Source organism: Panicum hallii, chromosome 5, assembly GCF_002211085.1.
Source record: "Panicum hallii strain FIL2 chromosome 5, PHallii_v3.1, whole genome shotgun sequence".
In the NCBI taxonomy this organism is placed as follows: Eukaryota; Viridiplantae; Streptophyta; class Magnoliopsida; order Poales; family Poaceae; genus Panicum; species Panicum hallii.
Genome location: NC_038046.1, coordinates 37869240 through 37887535, shown reverse-complemented (window position 1 = coordinate 37887535; position 18296 = coordinate 37869240).

Here is an 18296-nt window from a genome sequence, read left to right as displayed (position 1 = left end):
GAAGATATACGAAGTCTCCAACTTGAAACCGTAATGGGCTTCTTCGTATATCAGCGTAGCTTTTCTGTCGAGATTGTGCCGTCTTGAGATTTGCCTGTATAATTCTTATTTTCTCTTCTGCCTCACTGACAAGGTCGGGTCCAAAGACTTTACGCTCGCCGGTTTGTGACCAATTCAAAGGAGTTCTACAACGGCGACTGTACAAGGCTTCGAATGGAGCCATTTTGAGACTGGCCTGATAGCTGTTATTGTATGAGAATTCTGCCAATGGCAAGCATTTTTCCCAATTCTTGTCGTATTGGAGGACACAGGCTCTGAGCATATCCTCCAAAACCTGATTTACTCTTTCAGTCTGCCCATCCAATTGAGGATGATATGCCGAGCTTCGAATTAACTTAGTCCCAAGAGCATCTTGAAGTTGCTCCCAAAATCGCGCGATGAATAATGTCCCACGATCAGAAATGATTGTTTTAGGTATGCCATGAAGTCGAACAATTTGGTCCAAATAGATCTCAGCATATCTTTTGGTCAGATACGTAGTATGCACGGGAAGAAAGTGTGCGGTTTTGGTTAATCGATCTACGATTATCCAAATAGAGTCATGTTTCCGAGAAGTATTAGGTAGTCCAACAATAAAATCCATACTGATATCTTCCCATTTCCAAGAAGGAATGGTTAAAGGTTGGAGAGTACCAGCAGTCTTCAGATGACTGGCTTTGACTCTTTGGCAGATATCACACTCTGAGACATACTTGGCAATTTCTCATCTCATACGAGTCCACCAAAAACTTTGTTTCAGATCTTGGTACATCTTCGTACTGCCCGGATGTATAGAAAATTTGGACAGGTGGGCTTCGTCCATTATTTGCTTTTGGAGTTTATGGTCCTTAGGTACCACAAGACGTTTGTTGAACCACAAAACTCCTTCGGAATCCACCTGGAAACATTTGTACTTTTTCTCTCCCTGTATTAACTTCTGCTTAATGATTCCAACTCCTTCACTACGCTGCTGAGCTAGAACAATGTCATCCCTAAGCGTGGCTTCAACCGAGAGATGGTTTAGGTCACCTTGGGGAATGATTTCGAGATTAAGCTTTCCCATTTCCCAACAAAGAGTTTGGTCAAAAGCTTCAACAGATAGGCAGGAACAATGTGCCTTGCGACTGAGGGCATCTGCAATGACATTAGCCTTGCCCGGATGATAATGCACTTCCAAGTCATAATCTTTAATCAGTTCTAGCCAACGTCTTTGCCTCATATTCAAATCTGCTTGGGTAAAGATATATTTAAGACTTTTGTGGTCAGTATAGATATGACACTTTGCACCCATTAGATGATGTCTCCAAATTTTTAAGGCATGGATGACAGCTGCTAGTTCAAGGTCGTGTGTAGGATAGTTTTGTTCATGAACTCTGAGTGCCCGGGATGCATATGCAATTACTCGGTGATTTTGCATAAGGACACAACCAAGTCCAGTTCCAGATGCATCGCAATAGATGTCAAAGGGTTGTGACACATTGGGTTGAGCCAAGACTGGGGCAGTCGTGAGATGATCTCTAAGAACATGGAATGCATCATCGCATTTTTGATCCCAAGAGAACTTAACACCTTTCTTCAGTAGTTCAGTCATAGGTTTGGCTATTCTGGAGAAATCCGGAATGAACCGACGATAATAGCCGCTAGATCAAGAAAGCTACGGATCTGATGGACTGAGGTTGGGGGTTTCCAATCCATCACTTCTTGTACTTTACTAGGATCAATGGATATCCCATCACCAGAAATGGTATGACCCAAGAATTTTACGGTATCCAAGCAAAACTCACACTTGGAGAATTTGGCATACAGATGGTGGTCTCTCAATCGCTGAAGAATAACATGAAGATGTTTGGTATGATCTTCTGGAGTTTTAGAGTAGATCAAAATGTCATCAATGAAGACCACAACAAATTTGTCGAGTTCTTGCATGAAGACGGAATTCATGAGGTACATAAAGTAAGCTGGGGCATTAGTGAGACCAAACGACATGACTAGATACTCGTATAGGCCATATCGAGTAGAAAAGGCTGTTTTTGGAACATCACTGGGCCGAATCTTAATTTGGTGATAGCCGGAACGAAGATCAATTTTGGAGAATACTTTAGCTCCGGCTAGTTGATCGAACAGAATGTCAATGCGGGGTAGGGGATACTTATTTTTGATAGTCACCGCATTGAGAGGATGGTAATCGACGCACAGCCTTAAGCTATTGTCTTTCTTTTTCACAAATAGGGCTGGACAACCCCAGGGTGATGCACTGGGACGAATGAAACCTTTATCCAAGAGGTCTTGGAGTTGAATTTTCAATTCAGCCAACTCGTTAGGAGGCATGCGATAAGATTTCTTAGAGATAGGGGCGGTGCCAGGTTGGAGTTCTATGATGAACTCGATATCTCTGTCTGGGGGCATTCCAGGTAAGTCATCCAGGAAAACATCTGGATATTCACAGACAACTGGAATATCCTCTAGCTTGACCCCAGATGTAGCATAGGTGCAAGAGTTGAAGGACTTTGGTGGTGGAAGATAAAGAATGGTAGGCTCGTTTTCTGGTGAACTTATCTCCACGGTTCGTGAAGAAATATCTAAAGACACATGATGTTGGGTCATCCAATTCATTCCTAAAAGAACATCTATTCCTTTTAGGTCTAGTAAGAGTAAATCTGTCTTCATCAAATTGTTACCCATTTGAATCGGTACACTTTTACAAACTTGGTTTGAGGGGATATTACCACCCGGAGTTGTTATCATATATACTCCATTAACAGGATAGATATCCAAGCCTATTTTAGTTCCAAACTTTGTACTGATAAAACTATGGGTGGCACGGTATCAAAAAGAACAGTAACAGGATGATAGTTGATAGAAAATGTACCAGTCATTATCGGTGTCCCCTCAGGAAGTTCGGAGAGTGTGGTAAGATTCACCCTCCCTTGGCGGACCTGCACCACTTGCCTCTTACCCTTTCCCTGATGGTTTGGATTAGATGCCTGCCCTTGGAAAGATTTCCTAGGTTGATGGCAATCCTTGATGAAGTGGGACGGGCTTCCACAATTGAAACAACGATAATTGTTGTTTCCTGGAGTAGCTGGTGGAAAGCTCGGTCGCGGACCTTGTCGTGATTGCTGTGGATTTTGTGGCAGCGGCGGTCGGTTGATTTGGGCTTGTTGGGGGGGTCGAGCTACCCATCTGCCAGGCATATTGCCTCGAGGCGGAGCTCGAGGGGCGTTACTCGGAATCAACCGATACCTTGGCGGCTGTGAAGTTGTAGGCCCTGTAGGTGCTTTCCGTTTCTTTTCTACTCTGTGGGCGGCAATGCAATCCTCTTGAGTAATGGCCATATTGACCAACTCATTAAAATTGTCGGCCTTTACCAAATTCAGCCATTCCTTAAGTTTGGTGTTTAGGCCTCGACGAAAGCGATCACATTTGCGGGCATCAGTGTCCACATGAGATCCAGCATACTGACACAGGTGATTGAAAACTTGTGCATACTGCGTAACAGTGCGAGTACCTTGGGTCAAACTCAAAAATTCATTGAGCTTCCATTCAATGAGTCCCGCTGGTATGTGATGTGCTCGAAACACAGTTCGAAACTTGTCCCAGGTGACGACGTGATCGGCAGGTTGCATCGCAGGAAACTGATCCCACCAAAGACGAGCCGTGCTTCGGAGTTGCTGAGCTGCAAAGAGCACCTTATTCTCATCTGAACATGGAGCTGGTAATAAGGTGAACTTGGACTCAATAGTTCGCAACCAGGCGTCTGCGTCCAAAGGCTCATCGGCCTTATGGAATAATGGCGGTTGAGTGCTAAGGAAATCCTGGTAACTGGCCGACAGGGGTTCACCTCGGCCTCGAGGTTGCTGTTGAAAGTGGCCCATTTGAGCTTGTACAAGTTGATTAAGAAGCTCAGTTTGCCGGGCCATAACCTCGGCCAGGTTGGGAGGTGGCGGTGGTGGTTGCTGAGAACTACCAGGCTGACCTGCCCGGAATCCTTCTGGGGTTCCTCGAGTAGCTCCAACCATCTGAAATAAAGGAGACATCCATTATCAACCATAATCTTACTCCAATTTCAGATAATATGCAATCACCAAACGGAAATGTAATGCATATGCTCCATTCAATCCTCTTATAGCAGATACAAGGATACTGAATCAGGTAACCAAACACAGGATTTAGATTACTATACAGATACTAATATCCTTACATCTCATATCAACACACTCAAACCATTACAAACCTTTGTCTAAAAGCACATGCCACACATACAACAAGTGGCTCTCTATTTAGATAAACTACACAACACCTATGTTGCACATTTTCACACTAGTTACAACTAGACTACCACTCACTCAACCACAACTAATAGTCATCAAAGTTTCCTACTGATGACTGACTACCAGAAGAGGAATGATGGGGACTGATGACAGGATCCCCGTGCTCAGAATCAAGTTCTGAGACTCCTTCAATATCCTCTGGTTCTTCTTCTTCAGCCTCAGGCACTGCAGGTGCAACGGGAGGGATCGGGGGCTGCTGCAGTTCTTCAATATGAGCTTGAGCATCATCAACCGCAAGGATCAGATCATGGATTTGTGCTTATAGAAATTCAATAACAGTATCACGCTGAGTGATTATGTGATCACTCTCGTTGATCTGATCTTCCTGATGATGGATGGTCTCATCCCATGCTGTGATAATCTCATCCTTTTGGGTCACTAAAGCTTGAAGCTGATCCACTTGAGTATTTTGTCTATCAGCTTCTCTATAGTGACCTCGAGCAATATAGATCGCTCGGCCCAACTCACGACGCAAAAGTAGATGATAATGGTATTGTACATTCATAAACCGCATCATTCCTTGGAGGGCTTCTTCCGGTGGACCATCCAACCTATGACTCTCAGGGACGATTCTGAGATTCCATTCTGGCTCATCGGGATTCGTCGTTGAGAATAACCCGATGGGCTTTCCTGCAACTTCTTTCGGATGCTGAATGCAGAAACGATAGATTGCCTCTAATGCCGCTGCTTCAACAGTATCTATGATACGATAACCTATCACGTTAACTTCGATGGGTGGCCATTGGGAGCAAAATGGATGCGGTGGAATGATCATTCTGACATGAGCTCTATGAATTCCATCCTCCACAAATTCGACAGCATCATACTGAGGAGGCTCCGTATAAAGAAAAGACTGTACGGATTCCCAGAGCAGACGAGGGAAACCTTCCCAATGGAGGGCATTTGTATGAAGATGCCCTTCCGGATCCCAGAAAACGTTAGAAGGGGCTGCCATCTGCAACAAGAATGCAAATGGTGAAACTTTTTATCTTGTTAAGAAAGTACAAGATAATCAGAACAAGATAGTCAATTCTGATAACAGCAGGGACTGATAATCAGATGAAAAACTAAGATGCTATATAAGATACCCCACCTAAAACTATCATCAGAACTCCCTTAACCCATTCCAAAGACAAACAACACATCGTTCATCTTTAGCAACATTAAGCATATATGACAATCCTTTTGTTAACAACAGATTATGCATGCACGTACTACTCGTCCTCACAACCAAAACAACTGCCGAATATGTTCGGACTTACGTAATTAGTTCCGGTGGCATAACCATACGTCTCTCACTATATATAACTAATCGATAAACCCTACGCGTCCTAATTTCGTAAGCATGGTTAGTGTACCTGCAGAAGAATACACACATATATATCTCATGAACCTTTCATGGCAGCACAACATGAAAGCGTCCCCAAATAGTACTGTTCACTATAGAAACAGCATCTGTACAATTTCCGCCATACAGACAACGTTAACATACGTTGTCGAAACAACGTATTCACGGGGGGTACCGCAAAATGCGGGGGTATGAACAGCGATCGCCATACCCTGCGCCGAACCATATACTCCCAATATAATCAACCTGAGTTGGTATATTGGCAGCATCTCAAGTAGGCCACTGCTTGAGAAACAGTGTTCGGTTCGCATCACCGACAGGAAGCCCAAGCTCCCTCAGTTGGCTGAGGATCCTTACCTTCTTACCTCACGATCGTAGATGTCATAACAGAATGTAAAGTTGAATTGTATAGAAATTTAAGTTTTGACAGAAAGTAGTGTTGCAAGTCAGAACTATCTATATATAGATATAGATACTAATAGCCACCTGATATTCCCATATAAGTCCCTAGGCCTTTACGTCCTAAACATCAATCTTAACGTACTTTGTAAACTCGTTTATTGGCAAACTTTTATCCTGAAACACTTTTTAAGAGCTTTTCCAGATGTAGAGGTAAACCTACAGCTCTGATACCAGCTGTGGCAGAACCGCCTGAATTATTCCGGCTCAAGTGCGCTAATGATCACCGTACAACTGCAATCCGCTTAACGCACTTCAAACGGAACAATTCCTTGGTCTGTCGGGTCTCTGCCCGATACAACCACGGTTCACAGGATCGAAGCAGGTTTACCTCGCACGAAGGCGAGTTTTATAATCACTGAAAAGCTCATCAACCTTTAATTTACAAGCATTCAAACATTATTACAAACCGAGTTCGAACATAAGTAAACTTATACAAACAGTGTTCAAACTGACAAGCGTAACAGCTTGTCCAAACTCACAGCGGAAAGAAAAGTTTTCACGACTATACACGTCGCAAAGGCGGACACCAAGCTTAGCCCAGGGCCTGGTGTTACTCCGGAGGGTCCGTGCCGGCCGGGGACGAGTCCCATTCCACGGACCAGCCAAACGGAACGGACGTTGGCCACACAAGGTTGTCCGTGGGATTCTCGAAGGTTATACCTGAAACAAAAATTGGCAAGGCTGAGTATTCTAATACTCAGCAAGGCTTACCCAAGTTTGGATATACTTTAACCCGTAACTAGACTCATGAAGGCATTATAAGGGGCTCTGGGTTTATTTTCGGCTGAAAAACAACAAAGAGTATAAACTATTTTCAAGTTTTAGCTTTCAGATTCTAGCTTGATTAGCCATTCTAGGTAAGCACCTATACTAAACAAGCAAGATATAGATTATCATCCATCAAGATTATTCCATCAACAATTATACTTTTTACTCGATGTGGCAAAAGGGATAAGCAGTCTCAATCCTCGTGAGAGGCGGACGATCCGAATCGAATTTAACCTTGCAAGGTAAACCTAACACACACGCTTGGAATGCCAACAGGGTGTTCCGAAGCAACCGTTTCCCTCATATTCCAGGTTATGGATCAGGGCTACCACAAGCAACTGCAGGACTGTACGCACACCAATTGTGCAGGACATACGTCTGTAGCGCGACTACAAAACCCGTATTCCTGTCTGCCATGCAGAACGTACTCCCACACGTCAGTGCGTGTAAACATAAAATAAAAGGTCGAGTGGTGGAGACAAGTCCATTTGCCGGGCCATTCGGGTACTAGGCTTACCGCTTACCATATTTCGCGGCATGTGGCTAGTACTTTCAAAAGCTTAGCCACCACTACCACACATTTCGACCTTAAGACTTTTATCAAAACAGACAGGGTAATCCTCAGGTCATGATACAGCACATGACCTTGTCCATCATCCTTATAGTGGTTGCAGAATTGTAAACATGTAACTCCTATATCGCGCGAGTGATAGGAGATCACCCGACTTTTACCGGCCCTATTTAGCAGAGCATCTAAGCGATAAGGACTCGGGTACAATACATTGGATTCCTAAGATCTTATGCAACTAGGGTTTCATTTCAACTCCTAGACGTAATGCAAGATATATAATATAATAATGGAATTGTAATAGATTGAAATACTGGGATATGCACCGGGGCTTGCCTTCTTGAGTGGGGTTGGGGGCAGGAGTGTCAGAGGCTTCCGAACTTGAGTTCGGGGCTTCAGTTAGTCCCTCGACGACTTGCGTTGGGTCTTCTGGAAAGCCTTGGTCTTGTCCTAAGACCAACTCGTAGTCCCCGTCGTCGAGCATCGTTGATTCTATATGAGATGCAATAAATTAAGTAAGGTAAGATTTAAATTTAGGATCTTATATTACAAAAGTTGTAATTCATCAAATTAACACACAAGGGTTCATAAAATAAAGAGAGTTTAGGTTTGAAACACGATTTATAAAGGAATCACAAGGATATTGCTAAATTATTGCAACCAAGAGCTAAAATATTTAAATTTGAATTTGAAGTTAAACCCAAATTTAATTTCAAAACTTTAAGCAAAAGATCATAAAGTTTTGGAAATTTAATTATACACTAAACATTAACATATTAGAGAATGACAAGAGATCTCAATTAGAAAGGTTACACAACATGTTTAGCTAATATTTCAAATACGAAATGCCCAAATCAAAAGAAGTTAAGTTTAAAACAAATTTGAGTTTGGAATTTTAACACAAAGTTACATATAGCTTATAGAACATACATGCCAAAAATTCATAAGCAACAAGGCAAGAAATATAAAGGTTAAGTTCAAACTACCCTTTAACCTTAGATTTAAAATAGAGATAAAAGTATTTGGTTTCAAGCTAAACTTCATTAGCAAAAGTTATAGGGTTTAAAATCTAGTTTCTAATAAAACTAATTTTGCCATTTTTGGATTTTTTTGTGAATTGTTACGAATTTTCCAAGACAGAGAATACACCCACATGAAATAACAACTACATCCTTTACAAACCAGCCCTTAGTTTTAACAAAGAACCCCCTGGAAAGAAAACAATCGATGCAATTGGGTCCAAGGCCATGGCCGGCGGTGGGAGCTCGGGTCCGGCCAAATTCCGGCCATGGGGTTCGCCGGCGGTGAGGGGCAAGGGGAGGGAGAGTACGAGGGGATCTCAGGCTACCCACCGGTGGTCTTGGGCGGGCTTGAGATGGCCGGAGGAGGGCTGCCCACGGGAGACCGAGCCGGCGGCCGGAGGGAAGCTGCGGCGGCGGCGCTCCAGCGTCCGGGGGAAGGAGGGGCCGGGCTGGGGAGGTGCAGCGGGGGCCGGGGAAGCTGAAGATGCTACCAGTTTGGGGAGGGAGAGGGCGGAGGAGCGAGTTCCGCGGTGGACCGAAGCTCGACAGTGCTAATTGAAGCGCGGCGGCAACGGGGCGCGCAAGCAGGACCAAGGCGGCTCTTTATAGACAAATGGGAAGAGAGGAGGGGGCGAGAGCAAGCAATGCGTCGATTTTGGGTCGCTACGGGGCGGGGGGGGGAGAACCAGAGCTGCACGGCGGCGGCAGAGGTGCCGGCGGGCGGTGCTGGCGGTAGTGCAGGCGGCGTGGCGCTCAGGCAAGGCACCAGCGAGGGGAATTAGGGCGGTGGAAGGACGGTGGAGTGACGCGTGGGCGAGGGAGGAGTAGGAGGTGGACGGCGGCGGCCAGGAGCGGTGCATTGCGCCGGCGGCAGGGGCGCCAGACGACCAGAGGCGCAGAGCAGAGGAGCAGGGGCTCAGGGAGGAAGAAGGGGGAAGAATGGAGCCGAGGACCATTTTGCAAAACCAAAGAAATATAGGGACTTCACTGTAAAGAGTTTATAACTTTTAAACCAGTGCTCAAATGGAGATGGTCCAAAAAGCAAAAGTACATAGTTTTTGAAACTCTACAACTGCTCTTTAAGGTTCATCTGCAGTTGAGCAACAGTTTTGAAGATACTATAAACTTAGTAATATTTTCAAACTTTATGTAAATCCTATAGATAAAACTACTTTTACACATATATCCAAGGGTAATTTCTCATATTTTTGCAATTTAACCACAAGTTACCACCTTTTGCAAAGCAACCCTCATGCTTTTGAACTTTTCCCTCCATATCCACCCATTTTGCACAAAAGGACCTCTAGTTAAATATAATTATATAAACAACACTTTTTCCTTAACATAGCACATATTAAACACACTTTTGCCATATTTTGCACATAAAAACATACCAAAACTCTAAGGTGTGACCAAGCTATTTACCTGAGTGTCACAGATGGGCTCACATGAGGAGCTATTTCGACTACGCCCAGAGTCGTTGCACTCGGGGTAGTTTCGACTTCTTGCCATGAGCATGACAGTCGTTGCGATGATGATCACATTCTTTCCTAACTGGTTAGATCCGCTCGATCGGATTGTATCTAACTTGTTGGACGGGTTCCTATGAGGAGCTATTTCGACTACTCCCAGGGTTGCTGCACCCGGGGTAGTGTCTACTACTCAGCCTACGAACATGGATAATCCAAAAAATCGTAAGGCAAAGATGGATATAAACATTAGTGACAGATATATACAAGGAGAAGAGTACTTGTTTTTACAATATCTCAATCCTGTATTACACTTTCCACTATTTTTTCAGCTACAGCTCGGGCTTCTAAGAGGTATTCACTGAATTGCTCTTTAGAGCACTCTGCAGCCACATCCTGCCCGAATACTTCTAGTCAAGCCTGAGGCCAAAAGGATTTTACAAAACTTAGCGCGTGACTGACACATGTGATGGGGGCTTCGGTGATGAAACTATGGACTTTTTGCGGAGCTTCGAGGAGTCGCTCCAGCAGGGATCGCCCGTCTGCTTCATCGCCTTCCTACGGATCCACCATGTCAACAAGCTGCTGGGCGGCCCCCTTAAAGTCCTCCAGCTCCTTCTAGCGCTGCTCCATCTCCTTCTGTTGCTGCTCCTTTTCTTCGCCCAGCATCTTGATCTGCTGAAGGCAGTCGATGAACTGTTGTTCAGTGTCGGTGATCACCTTCTGCAGCCTCTCGATGTTATCTGTATGGCGATACAGCATATTCTTCACGTCAGTAAACAAGTCTTCTTTATATGTTAAGATTTTTCTAAGCTCTGTGGTGAAGACAGTTTTCAGAACTCAAGATAAATTGCTAAGAGAAAGTACTCGAGTGAAGGAAGGGCTTGCCTTGGTGCGCCTTTTTCTGCTATTTGAGCTGTTCTTGGAGCTCTGAGTTGGACTTCTCAAGGTTGCGGAGATCGTCCTTGAGGAGCCATGTTTCTCGTGTCCGCTCCAGCTTCAGCTTATCGAGCTCTCTCTGAAGATATATGTTCTTCTTATGCTCTTCTGATATGCGTTGATCCTAGGCTTGGAGTTCCTGGAGGCCACTCACGACTGCTTTCAGCATTTCAGATTTTTGTTGTGAGAGTTTGGCCACATCCTGCATAAGGGGAAAGATTAAGACAAGCATGACTTTTGTATCCTAGAGGCAACACAAGGCGCAACTCGACAAAGTATTATTTCAGAAGAGTAATCATGCCTTACCAGGGTAATTGGTACATCTCCTTGGAGATCTTCTGGAAGTATCGCATGTTGTCGACCGTCAGGAGCGGATCATCCACTAGATCTGTGGTGATGATGTTCTGGTATCCGCTCCCGGACACCAGCAGATCTTCAAGGTTTCTTGAGGTACCCGCAGCTTCTTCAGCTGATGGTTGTGGGGCACCTGCAAGTCGACACGCATTCAGTACATGAAGTTTGTGGTCTAAGCAGTTAGCCACGGGAGGTCAGACACTTACTTGTGCCATCTGCAGGAGGGGCATTAGTGGCCTCCACTTGTTCTTCACCACCGGCACTGGCTTCGGGTTGCTAGGGCATGGGGGGTGGTGAGTCAGGCAGTGTCGTGTCCTCCTTGGGGGCTGGCGGCTCGGGGGCTGGAGTAGCCGAAACAGGCTTTGGCTTAAACCCCATGGCAGATGCAGTCCTAATGAAGCAAAATCAGTTATCAAACAAGTCGAAATGGAATAGAAGATACATTATAAAAAAGGATCTGCACTTACAGCGAAGATTTCTTCATGGAGGATTTCTTTAGTCTCAGGGCCCGTGGTTTTATAACCACGGTACTCGTTGCCGGTGGTGGGGTCACACCAGCCGATTGCGAGGTACCCGCCACGGCAATGGTTACCATCCCTGTTGAAGTAGTCGATGGGTCCGTCCCAGCAGTTTTTGAGGTACCACCTACTGGAACATCATCCCCAGTGAATTCGGTTTCGATCACCTTTTGGCGCTTGGGGTCAGGTGGAGAAGCAGAAGGACTGCAAAATAGACAATGTAAGCATGCAACAACTCCGATATTTGATAATTCTACAGGACAGCAACTTCATACCTGGGGGTTTCGACTACATGTGCTTTACGTCTGCGTACTACTCGACGACCCCGAGGGACAAATGGAAAGGCTTCGGCTAACTCCACAGATGATCCGGGGGAGTTGTTCTTCTTTGCCTTCCCTTCGGTTACCCTTTGCACCAGGGGGCTCCCGCTTTCGGTCGTCTCACTGCTGGGCTGAGCATCAGATGCTTGAGCTTTTTTCGCTTCAGCCGCGGTGCTGGGAAGAAGGTGGTCCTGTCGGGGGATGTCGGATTGTGGTGGATAACTCCGGTACAACTCTGTGTGTCCCTGCAGAGGATTTTTTAGTCAGCGGTTAAAGAAAACAGAACTTATTCCAAAGAAGTCGAACACTTACCGGCTTTGGAGTATTTTGTGCAGAAAACAACTCCGGGATGTAGGGAACTGCGTTCATGCCCAGCAGCACTCGCTTGACCCTGTGACACCCTAGGTGTTAAATAGAGCAAGCCAATAGAAAGAATATTTTTGCATGTTTTGAATGGTATGAAATTTGAGTAAAGTCATGAGAGTACAAGTCCTTCTATGAAAATTAGTTGAAGTACAATAGTAACATTCAAAATTACAAAGGGTCAAAATGTAAAAAGGTGCAAGTCATAAATACTTGCAATTAGGTCCAAAGTTATAAGAAATTTACCTTGAGAAGGACAAAACTTATTTAAAGGTTGATTTGAGTGCAAAATGATAAAATAAAGCATTGTGCTTTAGGTTTTTGAACTTGAATCCTAGAGGAAAGATGTAGGATTTGAAAAGTTCTACAACTTCTATTTTGACCATTTCCTCATTAGAGCTTTAGATCAGTGAGAAAATTTAGTTTACAGTGAGGTCCCTGAGGTTTTTGCAAATTCCAAAGAAGTCCTTCGGACCCCCTTCCCTCTTCTTCTTCCTCTGGCACCTCCTCTGCTCCTCTGCTCCTCTACTGCTGCGCCGCCGCCCGCCATTTTCGGCCGCCCCTCGCCACCTCCTGCTGTGCTTCATCTCCACGCGTCGCCCCCAGCTCGAGCGCCGCCCTAGCCTTCCTTCTTCTGGCCTCCCGCGTGTTTGCCACGACCTCCTCCTCTCCTGCCCGAGCGCCACCTCGCCGCCACCGTGGCAATGCCCGTGCACACCCCTCACCCTCTCTTTTCTAGCTCATGAGCTTCACAAGCTCCTTCTCTTCCCATTGCACTCCCCTTTTGCTCTCCACTTGCCCCGAGCGTCTGAACACCACCGCCACTCCTTCTTCAATGCCGGCGAGCTTCTGTTCGCCATGGACAGCTGTTACACCATAATTTGATTGGGCCAAGGGATAGGCCTAGAGCGACATGGGCTCAAGGAAATCATTGTAACAGTCTGCAAATCGGCTTCTGTGCGAACGTGTCAAGGGCCAGGATGGCCGTGTATCTAAGGATAGTTTAAATATAGTAAGTTAGAGATTGTATTGTAATCAGCTAGGGTTAGTTAGAAAAGATCAAGTCTCCGGACTATAAATATGTATCGTGAGATTCAATAAAACAATCAATCAAATATTCACAACAAACTCTCGGCGCATCGCCACCCCTTTTCCAAGGGTTTTCTCCAGGTAACTGACATGCTGCTCCGATCATGTTCCACATGGTCGGGGTAGCGTTGCTTTTATCTGTTTATCTTTGTGTTTCTCGTACTGAAGCGTTGTTGATGGCGAGTAACACTAGTTATCTTAAACGATTATGATCTTGCATTGGTTTTGAATAGTATATCCATATTCTGCTTGATGTTCGTAATCGTTTAGCTGCCCTTGTACGTGATCTCAGGTGCAAGGGCAGCACCTTGCTCTGTTCTTGCTCAGTAGATCTAATCTGTTATGGTAGTTCTTTGTACTACAAGGATTTGGTTTAATATCCGTACGATTAGGCCCTTCAAACGGGTTGAATATTCTGGCTGCATGTTTGGTGCTTTATGGTAATCTAAGGAGGGATTGTTCCGAGAATCGTCTTGTTAGTTGGTTTTTAGGCCTCTTGTTAGGTTAGCATCCTGTTATCTTTCATGTTCGTTAGGCTTAACTACGCGTAGGATGTTCCGGTTGCACGGTGAAGACTTTTACTGTTGTAGATTAGATTAGCTTGGTAATTACAGAGCATGCTTTTATCTTTTCTATCGGATTCGTATAAGATGCTCAAATATTAATAGATCCGATCTGTTAAACGAGGCAATCGGCTTCTTTTAGCCGATTCTGAAAGTTATCCGAAGGTTCAACCTGGTATGAAGATAGGTCCGACCTAGTGCAGAGGCTCTATCGGCTCTTCTAGCCGATCTTGGGAGTTATGTTAAGAGCGGATCGCGGCTCGGACTATTGTTTGACATGGCTGTGCATGCAGGAACGTAGCTGATAACCACTTAGCTTTTACACCTTCCTGATCACGTATAGGTCAGGTGGCACGCTGTTGTCGGTCAAAACCCACCGGCGAGCAGCGACAGGCAACACGAGGAGCCGGGAGGCTTCCGGTACTGCTGGTGGGTCCCGGTCCCTGTGGCAGAACCAACCTGAATTATACTAGCTCAAGTACGTGCGTCCATTCCTAAGGGCTCCAACGTGCTTCAAACGGTATAATCCCTTGGCCTGTCGGGTAACGTCCCGATAAACCACCGAATACAGGATCAATAAGGTTACCTCACACGAAGGTGAGTCCAGAGATACAGTCACCATCATATTTTACATCACAGGGAATTACATTACAAGAGTTTCCAACAATAGTGCAAAGTTTCAAATTTAGAGAAAACATTACAAACTGTTAAAGTTATGGTTTTTAGCAACGGAAAACATACGCAGCGATTCACAACACGCTGTCAAGACGGATGTCATGCTAAGCCCAGGCACGACATCACTCGGTATCATCAGTGTTGGCCGGGGACGGATCCCATTCCACGGACCAATCATCTGGAAGAGCACAGGGCCAATGCAGGGGAAGAGTAGGGTCTTCAAAGATGTTTTCTGAAAAACATATAACTAGCAAGGCTGAGTATACTAATACTCAGCAAGGCTTACCCGGGTTTGGGTATACTTTAGCCCATAACTAGACTCATGAGGCATTGTGAAGGTTCTGGGTTTATTTTCAGCTGAAAAGCAACAAAGAGTAGATCCTTAGTTTCAACTTTTAGCTTTCAAATTCTATGTGATTATCCATTCTAGATAAGCACCTATAGCTATTCAAGCATGGTAGAATTTTTGGTCAAACTTCCTCTTTGATAACCATATAATTGCTCTTGTTACTCCATGTGGTAAAAGGGATAAGCAGTCTCAATCCTCGTGAGAGGCGGACAATTCTGAATCGAATTCAACCTTGCAAGGTAAACCTAACACACACACTTGGAACAACCAAAGATCGTTCCGAGCAACCGTTTGCCTTTCATTCCGGGTCGTGGAGCAGGTCCACCACAAGCGACTGTAGGACCTTACGCACACCAATTGTGCAGGACATACGTCTGTAGCACAACTACAAAACCCGTATTCCTGTCTGCCTTGCAGAACGTACTCCCGCACGTCGGTGCGTGGGAAAAACCAAATTACGAGTGGTGGGAGGTATGTCCACTTGCCGGGCCGATTGGTTACTAGGCTTACCGCTTACCATATTTCGCGGCATGTGGCTAGTACTTTCAAACGCTGCCACCACTACCACAATTTGTGACCTTATCAACTTTTATCGAAACAGATAGGGTAAACTTTCAGGTCATGATACCACACATGACCCTGTCCATCATCCTTATAGTAATTGCAGAATAGTAAACACTCAACTCGTATATCGCGCGAGTGACAGGAAATCACCCGACTTCTACCGGTCCTATTTAGCAAAGCATCTAAGCGATAAGGACTTGGGTACAATACATTGGATTCCTAAGATTTTATGCAACTAGGGTTTCATTTCAACTCCTAGACGTAATGCAAGATATATAATATAATAATGAAATTGTAATACATTGAAATATTGAGATATGCATCGGGGCTTGCCTTTATTGGTGGGGCTGGAGTCAGTAAAGTTAAGATCTTCCGAACTTTGGTTCGGGGCTTTAAATAATCCCTTGGTGACGTTCACTTGGTCTTCAGGAACATCCTCTGCAGACTCTTGGGAGATATTGTAGGTACCGGTTGTGGAAGTAGTCGTATCTACATGCAATGCAACATTTCATTCAAAGTGTGCACATAAAACTATCTTACTTCACAATACAGTTGCAATCCAGCACTCATATAACACACTATTCACATAACAACCAAAAAGATCTGAAACTAAACTTAGATAGAGCTTTAGGTGGACAACTAATTAGAATCGGCTACTCGTTGAAGATTACAACAGAGCCGATTGGAAACAACAGAGGTTTAGTCGATTGAAAGGTGCATCGGTTCCCTAATTGATCGATGAAAGCATCGATTACTTTAGTAGAGGGGTGATTCCTAAAGCAGTTGTGTCTTAACTGAGATGTACTTAAGTGTTATCCTAGGTAACTAGGTGGGGTTGTGTCGGCTCGATTACGTCAGCACAACAATTGAGTGACGTACAACCGATTGGAGTGTGGTTGAGGGTATGTGACCGATAGATATATAGCCGATCTCTCAGTCGATAAATCAGCTGATAGAAGTATGTGGATAAGGAGGGGAAAACTAAGGATTGATCGGCCATATTTGACCGATATGTAAAACAACTAGAATCGGCTTGGATCGGCCGATAGCAAGAACCTTAAGATCGTGTGAGCATCTCCGATGCATCGACTATGTGCAGCCGATGTAGGACAGAACAAATGAATTGTATCGGCAGTAGCCAATATTAGCTGGATAACAACCGGATCGACTAATCAGCCGATGGTAGAAGCATATAAAAAGAATTGCATCGGCTGACAGCTGTTACACAGATACATCATAGACTCAAAGGAAACGGATGCTTAACGGCTGAGCTGATAGCCGACACTGAAGCATAGCTGCCGAGATGTATTGGTTAAGCAGCAGATACAAACGAACTAACAAGGATCTTTATATGAAAAGGACCTTAAGGAAACTGCAATCAAGACGAGGATAATGCCTTGATGGCAGGGATATGAGCACTCGGGTGAAGGGATTAACTAGATATCACACATCTATACTTGGGACATGCATCCTATGATTTACCTTTCAGCTACAGCACAAGCATATAACACAAGGTACAAATAAAGCATTCATTCTCTAACACTTAACCTAGACCACAAATCAAAGACTTTCACTCAAGATCACAACATAAAACTTGTAGATTTTGACCTAGGGTTTCAAACAAAACTGATTTTGTACTTTTATGAACTTCTTACGAAATTCTATGTAATGTAGAAGTTCACTGATTTGAAATAAAGAAGGTTCTGGACATTTTACAAAGAACACCCTAGAACTTTCTAAATCAAAGCAATTAAATCCCTGGTTGGGGAAAAAAAAGAATAGGAAGATAACGACGATGTTCCAGCATAGGGGTTGCCGGCATTAAGAAGACTCAGTGAGTCAGGGCAAACCTTGGGGTAGCTTTGGTTGTGGAGAAGAGTGGATGGAAAGTGAATTTCCCGTGGCGAACAGGATCGGCGATGAGAAGTGCTCGACGATGACGAGACTCCATGGGTGACGAAGAAGCTTGTCAAGGGATTGTAGTGGGTGAAGAATGGCCGGAGAGGTATTTCTCACGGTGACCCGTGGTGACGGTAGTCGGTTGAGCGATCAACGAGGGGTAAGAACTGTTGGACGTCGTGGACCCGTGGGACGAGACGATGAAGCCGAATTGGTTCGCTATGCCAACTCCTCCGCGAACCTCAGGGCTAAGCCAAAGCCTCCACTGCTCATGTGCGTGTGCTGCAGAAACACGGTCAGCACACCCGCGTAGCCTCCTGCAACTCCGTCGCACCTGGTCACATCTCCTGCGCGCTGTTCCCGTACTGTTCTCACACCACTGGCCCTCAACTTGCTCGCGCGTGGTCCGTTTCCTTGCACGCGCACACGCCTGCGGAATCGAGCTGAGCCGGCCACTGGCAAAACACTTCCGCTCGCACTCGCGAACGTGCCGGTTCAATTCCGCTCGGACCTCCGGGTTCTGCATCTCCGCCGCCCTCTCCATCTGCTGTGACGCCATCAGGGCCGGCCTACCACCGCCGCCGGTCTTGCGCTGCGCGTTGAACCCGCGCCGTGTTGCTTCTGCACTGACCTCCGTATGGATGAAGGGAGCTCGC